This window comes from Bicyclus anynana, chromosome 12 (assembly GCF_947172395.1).
Source record: "Bicyclus anynana chromosome 12, ilBicAnyn1.1, whole genome shotgun sequence".
NCBI lineage: Eukaryota > Metazoa > Arthropoda > Insecta > Lepidoptera > Nymphalidae > Bicyclus > Bicyclus anynana.
Window position 1 is genome coordinate 14,669,989 of NC_069094.1, and position 11,048 is coordinate 14,681,036.

Below are 11,048 nucleotides of genomic sequence, written 5' to 3' on the forward strand. Positions count from 1 at the left end.
GAATTCCAAACCTCGCAAACATGCCTCTCAACTTCCCGATTACCAATGCTGCTGAAGTACCGTGAGTCATGGGCACGACCTCGATCCATTTTGAATGTGCATCAATGACCAGAAAATAATGCTTTCCTTTGAAATACAAGAAATCCACATGCAACCTTACCCACGGCTCTTGCGGCCACTCGTAAGGCACCGGCGGCGCGTGCGGCGGCGCGTCGCGCGCCTCCCTGCACGCGACGCACGAGCGTACGCGCTGCTCCAGGTCCGCGTCGAGCTGCGGCCACCAGACTAGGTTTCGAGCAATTTGTTTCATTCGTACGATGCCTACGTGACCTTCGTGGATTTCTCCAACGATGCGTTCACGCAGTACCCACGGAATAACCACACGATAGCCCCAGACGATACACCCGTGATCGATTTGCAGCTGTTCCTTGCGATGGAAGTAGGGTTTTTCGTTTTCCACTTCCGTTTGAGCTGGCCACCCACTTAATATATATGAATATATTTTGCAGAGGAGTCCATCCTTCCTAGTTCCCCTCGCTACGTCCTTATGATTTAGAGGAAACGTGTCCTCTACGTAGTGCAAATAAGCCGCCTCCTCCTCGATGTCTGACTGAACTTTACCTTTCGTGATGCCCGCTAGCGGCAGGCGGGACAAGCCATCGGCGTTGCCATTCTTATCCGTCGATACAAACTGTATGTCGAAGTCGTATGCGGCCAATCGGACCGCATACCTCTGCAGACGACTCGCTGCCGTCTGTGGAATGCCGTGCTTGGGACCAAAAATGTACGTTAGCGCTTTATGATCACTTCGTAAAGTGAACTTACGACCAAATAAGTACTGGTGATGTCTCGCGACTCCGTATACTATAGCCAAAGCTTCCTTGTCAATTTGGCTGTAACGTCGCTCGGCGTCGTTGAGCGTGCGCGAGGCGCAGCACACGATGCGCTCACTGCCGTCCGGGTACAGCTGGGACAGCAATGCTCCCAATCCGTACGCGCTGCTGTCTACAGCAAGCACGAGCGGGAGGCTCGGATCATAGTGAGCCAGAGCGGGTCCACTTACCAGTTGCTCCTTTATTTTATCGAAGGCCTTTTGACATACCTCCGTCCACCGCCAACGTACGCCCTTAGCCAATAACGAATAAAGTGGATGCAATATCGTGCTAATATTTGCTAGAAATCGCGAATAATAGTTCATAAGCCCAAGTGCCGCCCGCAATTGTGACACATTTTGAGGCACAGGTAAGTTTGCGATTGCCGCCACTTTATCCTTATCGGTGTATAAACCATGTCGGTTTATTCTGTATCCCAAATAGCACACTTCATCTTTAAAAAATTCACATTTCTCTATTTTAATACGTAAACCAGCTGCCTGTAATCTACGCAACACTTCCTTTAAATTTTTCAAATGTATTATCTTATTAGATCCTGTTACACAAATATCATCTATAAAACAAACCACATTATCTATACCACACAGCGTTTCTTCAATTAATTTTTGAAAAATTTCTGGTAAACATTTTAATCCGAATGGGGCCCTTTTGTATACAAAAATTCCTATATGTGTGGATATGGCCGTGAGAGCCTGCGATGACTCATGCAGGTTAAGTTGTAAGTAAGCATTCTTTAAATCTAACTTAGTGAATTGCTCACCGCCACTCAGCGCTGCGAATAATTGTTCGATACGTGGCAAAGGATAATGAAAATCCTTCAGTTGTTTATTTACTGTTACTTTGTAATCGCCGCATATGCGTATTGACCCATCTCGCTTTATAATCGGTACAATAGGCGTCCCGTAATCAGACCTTTCCACTTTAACTATGATAGATTCATTTACCAAACGTTGTAACTCGCGTTCGACTGGCACTCGCAACGCTAAGGGTATTTGACGAGCTTTGCAAAATATCGGCTCAGTATCTTTTAACTGTAATTTAATCGCGGTTTTAAACGTGCCAATTCCATCTTTAAAAACCTCGGGAAACTCATTCTTTAAAGTCAAGATGGCATTGTCATCGTCAGTGCTCATGTTAAATAAATTAATAGATTTTAATTTTAATTTTCGCAACCAGAGGCGACCAATCAATGGCGGCCCTCCATTGTGTATGATAAACAACGGCAAGACAGCGCTCTCGCTCTCACGCGTTACGTGTACATTGACGCGACCGAGAGGCACGATCGCATCACCCGAGTACGAACGAAACTTAACGTCGTCTTTAACAATAGGCAAATGCGATAGGTAATTATCATAAAATGACTTCGATACTGCCGATATCCTGCTGCCTGTATCAACTTCAAACTTAAAATACTTATTTTCTACTTTTAACTTTAACTGATATGGACAGTCCTTACGTTTTGCCTGCAGCGCCTGCGTTTTAAAATGAAATAATCCGTCACTAGCATCACTTTCTGTATCACTACTTTGCATTATATAGTTTTGAGATTTTAATTGATTTTTCTTTTCACTTTTTCCACTAATACACTGCCGAGCCAGGTGGCCCCTTAATTTACACGAATTACAAACATAAGACCTAAACTTGCACTGGTGTGGCGCGTGGTTCCTGTGCCCGCAGCGCCAGCATCCCCGCTTGTGAGGCCGCGCGCCGCGCGCGGGCGCCGGCGCCGCCGCCACTCGGTGAACGCCTTCCCCGCTATAAATGAGTCCTGAGCTCGCTGAGCCCGGCGCTCCATCGACGGCGATCCCGCGCGAGGCCGCCACCTCCGCATGCCTCTCGGCCGCCTCCAATGCGAGCGCCAGCTCCACCGCCTTTTTGTAATTTAACGTAGGTTCCGCGAACAATCGCGAGCGCATTTCTTCGCTTCGCAAGCCAGACACGAACTGATCCCTGATGTTCTCCTCGAGCAACGCACCAAAATTACAGTACGCCGTGAGATGCTTAAGGCTCTGCAGAAACGCGCCCACGTTTTCAGCTTCGCCCTGCCGTCGCTGTCTGAATATGTGCCGCTCGGCGATTTCAGACCTCTTCGGTTCTAAATGCTCTCGGACTAGCGTCACTAACTCCTCGAACTCCATGTCTTCCGGGTGCTCCGGCGAGGTCAAGTCGCACATAAGCTCGTAGGTGGCGCGGCCGACATGCGTGACCAACGTTGCCACTCGTAACTCGCTGTCGATCGCATTTAGTAGAACGAACTGTTTCACTAGCCTTACGTAGGAATCCCATTTCGCCCCACCGTGAATATCAAATTCGTGTATCTTTCCGTACGGCATTATAACGTTTTATTGCTTAAAATTCCTAATAACTGCGCCACTTGTAATTATCAAGTAAAACACAATGGCGGTTGAACTCAGACTAGTTTATTAACATAAGTTAATGACATACGTTTTATGCTTACCCTCATAATATTTCATATATGTTACACCAACCAATCACAGAGGTGTTACAATAATATAGTGACCTGCCTTGCTTAGGTGTGCCAATACATATGGCCTAAGGTTCAGTGAAGGGAATATCTCTCCTGGATGCCAACTCCATTGAAGGCATTTGAGAACATTGCTGAGTGATCTTTACAGTTCAATGAGACATATCTTTTGACCTCAGCTGTCTCTGTGGATGCAAATAAGTCGACGTCAAGTCTTCCCCAATGATAATATAATTGGCTTGTTGCTTTGTGTAACAAATGCTACTCTGATAGCCTTCGTCTCCTTGATAGGCGATCGGCTGTGGAGTAGTATCTCCCCGAGAGATAATGGGCTGATAGGAATATGTTCCTTGTTTCTGTCAGCCTCAACTACTTGCATTAACAAATTGAAGAGACTCAGTGTCTGAGTCCCTCCTTGTGTTTGTATTGGAGACAAGAGTCAGGTTGTCGGACTGAACTACAGTGTGGGCATCTTACAATATGTGAGATTGATTCTGTATTGATGCCTGAGACCAGTTCCTTCTTGTTCAATGACATCTTACATGTTCTTTGGTCCAGGTTCCCGACATGTAACTCTCTTTTAACTGTACTCCCTGACTGCCATCTGCTTCGTCGGTTGTCAGGCAATGAATGTGAGGGTGTTGATGTAGACAAGCGACCCTGTGGAACTACACAATCTGCGAAAATCCCAGCAGCTTTTTCATTTGTTCCAATGTACAACAGTCCTGATACAGTATCTTTCTCAGTGCTACCTGTATTCTGTCTGTCTTCTCTAGTGACAATGATGTTTGGTTTATCTTGGTGTTCCAAGTAATACCAAGTTATAGAGATTACAAAGACTTCATAACTTCTGCAGTTTGAACAATTAATTTTGACCTGTCCTGGTGGACTAAGAGAAAATCGTCTAGGTAGACTAGAACACAAATTTCTCTTATACAACGGATTTCCGCAATCCAATTTGTTAAAGCTCAATTCCTGTATTGGATTTAGCAATGTTTTTGGATAATTTCTTAGCAATCCCAAAAATTCCAAAAACTTCACATCTTCAGCAGTCTGAAGAATTATCTTTGATGTCCTGGTGGACTTAGAGAAAATCGTCTAGATAGACTAGAGCACAAAATTCTCTTGAACAAAGGATTTCCGCAACCCATTTGTTAAAGCTCAGTTCCTGTATTGGATTTAGCAATGCTTTTGGATAATTTCTTAGGTATCCAGAGATTCCAAAAGCTACACAACTTCAGCAGTCTGAAGAATTAGCTTTGGCCTGTCCTGGTGGACTAAGAGAAAATCGTCTAGGTAGACTAGAACCCGAATTCCTCTCAAACGAAGGATTTCCGCAATCCAATTCGTTAAAGCTCAATTCCTGTATTGGATTTAGCAATGCTTTTGGATAATTTCTTCGCCATCCCAGAGATTCTAAAAGCTATGCAACTTCAGCCATCTGAAGAATCAACTTTGGCCTGTCCTGGTGGACTAAAAGAAAATTGTCTAGGTGGGCTAGAACACAAATTCCTTTCGAACGAAGGATTTCCGCAATCCAATTCGTTAAAGCTGCCGAATTCCGCTTGAACGAAGGATTTCCGCAATCCAATTCGTCATAGTTGCGGAATTCCAAGAGGTTGATGTTAGACCAAAGAGCCGGGCTGACATGTTGTAATTCACCCGGGTACATTACCCTGAGGTAGTATCAATGAGCCTGTAGAAATTCTAGTACTGAGGCATAAGAAAATTAGCTGAATCCTCTTTGTTTTACACAATCATTCAGTCCCCTGCGGTCAATAAACTGGGCAGTGGCTGCCGTCTCTCTTGGGAATAAAAAACATCTTTGACAGACAACTTGGTGTTATCTGGTCATTTGTGTGGATAAATAAAATGTGTTTCATGTAAGATATTGAGTCCCCAATGCTCTATTTTTATTTTTTTTATTTTTTTTTTTTTTTTACTTCCTTCTTCACATTATTAGTAAAAGTTTTACTGTTACCTTTGGTTGTAAGGCCAAGGCCCTGATATTACTTACTGATCACTGTATTTTAATGTTAATGGAGTTACAGGCTCTTTTTTTTTTTTTTTTTTTTATGTGATAATACCTTGTTATACAAATTACCTGGTGTCAATTGTTCTCAAGAATTATTGGCCTAATAAATAATTTCCTCTAAATTCTCCCTGATTAGTAGCAAATTGTTCTGTTGCAAAATTCCATGGGTTATTCCACCTGCCATTCGCTGTGTTCAGAGTAGTAGCTATTTAGCACTAGCTAGTAGTAGCAGAGCTCATCATTAATATTTACTCAGTAAAGTCTGGCAAGCAACCAAAGCTTGAATACCCTTGGAAAATGTTACCTCTTCGCCCTCCTTTGTACCAAAATGATGAAGTTTACTAAGGGTTTCAGCCCTCTCAGTTGGAGCTATTTCACTTTCTTAGTGACTCCAGTTGTAATATTATCACTCCAGTTCAACCACTGGAATTTATTGAAAACTCAGAGGAGTGTGATGGTGTCACAGCCGCCCCATCTGCCAGGGCTCCCGAGCCCAACTGAGGCCTGGGCCCTCATGGACGGGATAAATCCCTGTATATAATTTGATAACTGACTTACCTAGTTATCAAAAAGTTTATGAGGATCCGAGTAACCAGAGGCGTTTCTAACATATGTATTGCCTGGGTGCAAGCATTACCTAGCGCCCTTTAAAAAGCGCGCGGTCAAAATGGAATACGTACAAAAATGTTAATAAGTATAAACGGCCGGGCCGGCTGTCACACACCCCCTGCGTCATTGGTAAGTACGCCTCTGCGAGTCACTCTTATCCTATCTTGCCCTCGTGTTAGGCGGATGTAAACTTGTACGTTCCGCATCCAAAACAGAGTCGCTATCGCTACTGCTGCAGTAGTTGAAGATGACGCAACTCTCTTCTCTCCGCGAGAATGGGCATTTTTCCTCATTTCAACATCACTCTGTAAGTGTTCATCACTTTCACGGCTCATTTTCTCTATTAACCATAATAATAGGCCGGAAAAAACTTCTTTATACACATAAAGCAATACTTTTCATCAGATGAAAATATTTACGGCGGTTCTTCTTCTTCTTTCTTGTCTATGGCACTTTGTACTGCGATTGTTTCGCAATAATTCCGCCAATGTCAACGTAGTGGAAAAGACATCATGTTGTTTGTTCCGTTGCGCTTTCTTTTCAGTTCTTGTAGAGACCGCTCTTATATATACCGCTTGTTAGACCTAAACACCAAGACAACACAACATATAATAGGTATTAATTAGTAAAATAGGGAATGGTTACAGATTATAGGGTTAACATAAAATATGTATCTCGAACATCATATAGAACCATGTTAGTGTATATTCATATTTTAATATCATATAGATTTATATATTTACATAAACATTTCAGTACTGCAGGATTTGGGAAACTGAGTAGAGAAGGGAAGTGTATTGGGCGAGGAGTACTGGGGGGTATTAAGTCATATAATGATATCGGGTGTTTGATGCAATTGAAAAAAATATGTTCAACAGAGCCTTCGTCAATACCACATTCACAAAGCGAGTTATCTCTCACCCTGATTTTATTCAGGAATACGGGCGTACATACATGTCCTAATCTCAATCTACATAAAACGGATGTTGTTCTTTTATTTGAAATATGTTTAAATTTAAAAAACCAGGGTTTGCAGGGTATATCAGGTTGAATGTTTCTATAGTGTTTGCCTTTGGTTAGCTCATTCCATCTACGACTCCACATTCTGAACAAATAGGTTTTAGCCAAGGGGAGAATATCACTACAATATATGGAACTGTAGGTTGGAAGTCCAGATTGAACTGCTTCCTTAGCCCATAAGTCTGCTTGCTCATTACCAGATATCCCACTATGTCCAGGGATCCATGCTAAAGCTATTTCAAAATTATTAACACAACAATAATGTAGTGCTTCTTTGATGTTAATAATTATCTGGGAGCTATTACTGCTGCTTTTAAAGATGTTGCCTGATATAGCCTGCAAACAACTTTTTGAATCGGAAAGTATCAATATTTTAGTTAGGCTATGGGATTTGGCATATTGTACCGCCTCATGAATGGCAATAGCTTCACCGGTGAATACCGATGTCTGACAAGGATTTTTAAATAAGAATATCGCAGGAATCCACAAAACGCTATGACATTAGGAAGGGCTTGCCCACAGATGCAATAAACGCCCTCGCAGGTGACAGATAAGTAAGATACCAATTTAGCAGGAAAATTAGGGTGAGTACACAGACCAATATAAGGTTTGGTACACACCTCACAGAACCATCTTCAAAGCGACGCTGTGTATTTTTAGTAAACACATAATGTTACGTTTTAGAAGAGACATCGCGCCCAAAGTCACGTTCAGTAATCAGTTTTAAAAATTATTTAAATCAAAGAAGCCCTATTAAGATCATCGTACCTTTCCATAACATGTAAACCACCTGCAAATTTATTTAAAGCGAGTGCTTCCCGTGTTCATCAAATACTGTGTTTACGTACATTTTCAATTCGCACGTAATGTCAAATGTGAACTTTATGTCTGTGTGGATTAAGTTTATTTTTTAATGCAACATTAACAAACTTTATTACAAGTAAGCAAAAATTTTAATGGAACCTCAATTATAAAACGCGGAACGACGCGATATGTTTTAAAAATATGCACCAATTTCTAAACGAAACTAAATTGACAGCCCCAAAGAGTGTGATTCGTAGACAGAGAAAGTAATTATTTTTTCCTGGAGCTAAGTTTTCTGTTTCGAAATTTATATTTTGTAAATCGTATTACTTAAGATTAAGATAATATTATTAAAATTAAGGAACTGTTTTTATATGGAAACACCGGAAACGGAAATAGATACATCAAAATGACACGCAATTAATTAATAAATGGACTAGTTTATTTAACAAAAATATTTGTAATTTATGGTTATAATTATTATAGGTTTTCTCCTATGTTGACTCACCAGTCAACATAAATCTAATAATAACTGAAACATACAGTGTTAAGTTAACATCCAAAATACGCCAATCTGCATGGATTAAGCTCCGAATCTACTCTCTTCTGAATCTCCGAGGGCAGGCCTTGCAGTGTTCTTAATTTTTTTAACTTTTTGGACTAAGAACCTATGATGGTCATTTTATTATTGCTGGAAGTAGGTAGCCGAGGAGCTTGAGCCGTGGTGGCTTTGGTTGGTACCTACCAAGAATGACAAGTTGAGCTATTTTGGTGAATCTTGATAAATGACATTAATAATTAGTTACCTAACTTTTTTAAAGAATAGATATTACACATACATAATGATTTGCCGTATTTTTTTTAAATATGACCAATCTTCCCGATCAGACCAATCAATAATCCAGCGGACGGGGATCGAACGCACGACCTGTATTAAGTCCAGAGCCTTTACAGTGGAGCATATACGTAATTAGAACATTGTAACATTTGAAAGTCTTGAGTTCAGTATCCGAATGATACGAATGTTCGCATAGTAGGTACCTTGCATTAACATTCATTCAATTAGCATCCACTAAGACACTCCATTAAAATATTCCCTTCCATAATATCGTGTAAACCATTTGCAAATTTATTCAGAATGTGTGTTCAGACGCTTCCAGTGTTCATAATAATATTTCATTTGAGCAAAATTTCAATGCAACCGGCAACGCTTATGTTTTAATTACTTTTTTAATTGCTTATGAATGAATGAATGAACTTTTATTTGACACAACAAAAACGGCTTAAAAATTCATTTTACAAAACAACAGGACAAATTATTATTAATTAATAAAAATTTATGAATTTATAATTATAATATTTCAAAATATTTATTCTGTGTATTGCCAGAGCAATAACAATTATTACATTTCTGCACGAACGGTATCTGAACGATTCTTTATTAATTTATTTTTTCTGTTTTACTGTCAAAAAAAAAACAATTTATCCAAATAAACTACATTTTAAATATATTCCATTAATAGGTAATTATAAATTTATAAACTAAAGGAACGTCAGCACAACAAAACGCAATATTTTTATCAAAACATTTAGAATTTAAAGTGATACTGAGTTAGACAACATCAAAACCCGTTTATCACAGATAAGCGATATCGATATCTACCGTTTAGCGAATAATCGATGTTATCAAATACTCATACGTAGATGATATTCATTTATGTTTTTGCATTGACACATCCTTCGTTTTCACACAACACCTTTCCAAGGCCTGTCTGTTTGAACTTAGCTAGGTAGATAGATACTACAACCCTCATCTGAAAATGGAACTTCTACCATATTAAACTACAAGAAAACAAAAAGTCTGCAACTCCACTATTTTAACTTTTTGTCTCAACTTTCGATTAAATCTCGAGTCTTCTTATTGTTGAAGTCGGCTAAAATGTAACTTATACCAAAGCCATAACAACAAATACCTAGTCACCTTATTTTTCAAAATTGAACGAATAGTTTATGCGCTACGGAAGAACGTACGTAAATACAACAGACATACATCATCATCATCATCATTATCAGCCGATGGACGTCCACTGCTGTCATAGGCCTCTTGCATGGAACTCCAAGCAACGATCTCGAGCCGCCAGCATCTAGCGGTTTCCTGCGATCCGCTTGATGTTCTCGGTCCACCTAGTGGAGGGTCGACCAACACCTCGCTTTCCGGTGCGGGGTCGCCATTCCAGCACCTTGGGAAACATACGTGCAAACATACATAGACTGCTAAAATCACAACCCTTCCTTTTGGCTTCGCCGAAGTCGGTTAAAAATCGATTTAACTTCTTGAATGGAGTCGGCAATCGGTTTTACAGTTCAAATGAAATGAAGCTTTTCTTGCTTTGAGTTGTCGCGCTGTCTGTGACAGGGTCCCTATTCCGTATATTCTTTTTTATTCGCGAACGACGTGCCGGTATATTCAAACTTTGTGTTCCCACTGTTGAATATTCTCATACATACGAGTATCGAGATGCATTTGCAGATTACATTGTTCATTAATATCTGGTAGTAGATCTAACCAAACGAAATATTCAAGTTTTTATTGTGCTTGTAAATAAACGGCTCCCTCTTACTGTTTTGAGTTTACCTATAAGCAGTGAAGCTTTTAGAAGTTGTTTCTGAAAACTTCTACCATATTAAACTACAAGAAAACAAAAAGTCTGCAACTCCACTATTTTAACTTTTTGTCTCAACTTTCGATTAAATCTCGAGTCTTCTTATTGTTGAAGTCGGCTAAAATGTAACTTATACCAAAGCCATAACAACAAATACCTAGTCACCTTATTTTTCAAAATTGAACGAATAGTTTATGCGCTACGGAAGAACGTACGTAAATACAACAGACATACATCATCATCATCATCATTATCAGCCGATGGACGTCCACTGCTGTCATAGGCCTCTTGCATGGAACTCCAAGCAACGATCTCGAGCCGCCAGCATCTAGCGGTTTCCTGCGATCCGCTTGATGTTCTCGGTCCACCTAGTGGAGGGTCGACCAACACCTCGCTTTCCGGTGCGGGGTCGCCATTCCAGCACCTTGGGAAACATACGTGCAAACATACATAGACTGCTAAAATCACAACCCTTCCTTTTGGCTTCGCCGAAGTCGGTTAAAAATCGATTTAACTTCTTGAATGGAGTCGGCAATCGG